The sequence below is a fragment of the Pinus tabuliformis genome, chromosome J (assembly GCF_031772625.1).
Source record: "Pinus tabuliformis cultivar Carrire ecotype Pingquan chromosome J, CPIR1, whole genome shotgun sequence".
Taxonomy (NCBI): Eukaryota; Viridiplantae; Streptophyta; class Pinopsida; order Pinales; family Pinaceae; genus Pinus; species Pinus tabuliformis.
The window spans coordinates 972,947,203-972,949,033 of NC_142295.1; the positions used below are offsets into that span (position 1 = coordinate 972,947,203).

The 1,831-nt window shown below is 40.0% G+C and overlaps 1 pseudogene; it reads right to left on the reverse strand.

The window, feature by feature from the left end:
• Positions 1–249: 249 nt before the first annotated feature.
• LOC149230073 (uncharacterized) lies at positions 250–761 on the reverse strand (annotated as a pseudogene).
• Between the last annotated feature and the right edge of the window lie 1,070 nt (positions 762–1,831).

Consider the following 1,831-nt stretch of genomic DNA (forward strand, 5'->3'; position numbering starts at 1 on the left):
CATGAAAATATGATGGTTTCAGAAATTGACCAGTTACTTAAAAGGCCACAATCAAATTCATTAGAGCGGAAGACCATGAATAAAAATAAATTAAGCAAAACGGTTAAGCAAAACTTGATGCATTCATTAATAGTATAAACTAAAACTCATTATTTCAAACATATAAATTTATGCAAGTAAAGAGACATGCATTCCATGGTCTCTGATTTCTGCAAAAGGTAGCGGTCAGTCTGACAGTTTTGCGAGCGGTCAAATACGAGGCGATTGGTAGTATGATGCGTTAAAGATTTTGTTGCCGCATTGGCATTTCCGCACCACGGGATAGTAATCCTCTACACGTTTTGGAATGCACTGCTGTTTTGGAGTGACGGCGCACTGCACAGGTTTACAAGGGCTGCACCCCTCGGCATTTAGCAACGCATGATGGTGGCGCGGAGCCAATATGCACCCCTCGCAATGCATCCTGTAACATCACGTGTAACATCCGTTTAATTGTACACAAATATCTTCAATCTAATCCAATTCTCAAGGCCACCACGTTCCGACGAAGACATTGTTTGTTTATCACTAATTTCTCTCCCAGCGATCTCTGTATTATCAAAAGGGTTACTGTATCATATTACTGTTTTTGAAAGCATGTGAAAAAATATTCTATGCAAGAAAAATTGAATACGCAATCAATAATTTATGTAAAGTACGCACCCCTAAAGCTCAATAACGAGGATCTCCATTCTGGCACAACGTGAAAATCCAGCTTCCATAACTGCGTGTTTCTAAATATATCTCAGCAGACAAACGTGCCCCCCAGCAGAAATCTCTTTGAATAACGTACTCTCCCCAGAAGAATCTCTTTGTATAAAGTATTCTGCCTTGTTGTGTCTCCGAATATTGTAAATATTAAATCTCAAGAGTTAACAAGTTGGGCTGAGAGGTAGCTAGTCCCTGCCATATAAGACAGATCCAAAGCCAGGACCTCCCAAGGTATCCCTTCCTGTCCTAGCAGCTTATCTACCAGCAGTACCAGTATTACCATCAATAGCAGAGGTAGTTGAATGACCAGCTTGGATGGAATGGGGCTAAAGTAACTGGTCGAAAGCGTTCACAAAGGTCATGCTTTAGAGGATATGTTTCAAATCATGGTCCTCCATGCAAGCAAGCATCGTTGCAGTGTTTACAGCCACCAGAAGCAGCGCTTGTCACAACACCATTCGCGGGATAATTAAGCAAAACCAAGTGCAGAGACAGATAGATTCTATTTCTATATATTGATCTCAATTTTGATGCTGTTAATGTGGTTGATTATTATCTTGAATAGTCGGCAGGTTTCGTGTGTTATGAGTAGCAGCTTGGGCAACCCTTTACTGAGTCGGAAAACTGTTGTAGTCGGAAGTATAACGTGTCTTTTGTATTTGTTCTCAGTGCATCGTACTCGCAGTAGAATTAAACCCACGCAGCACGCTTTATGTAATCCGTTCTTTAGGTCTATTTTAATTATTTTATTTTCTATTTTTTAATTCTGACATTGTTATAAATTAGTTTTAATAAAATAATAGGAGCACGCTTTATGTAATCCATTTTTTAGGTTTATTTAGTTCGAGTCAATCTATGAAGATATCTCATTCTCGTCTCGTTCGTCATGAAATAAAGTTAAGTAGGGCTGGCCCACCCCCCCAAGAAGTCAACACTAAGTGCCTCAACACAACCACGTATCTCTCATGCCATGAGAGATAACCTGCATGCATATCATATGTTTTCTTCCGGATCTGGACTGCATGCATACCAAATGTCCAGATTTGGAGGCTTCTCTATCACTTTCGATGAAGGCCATGAG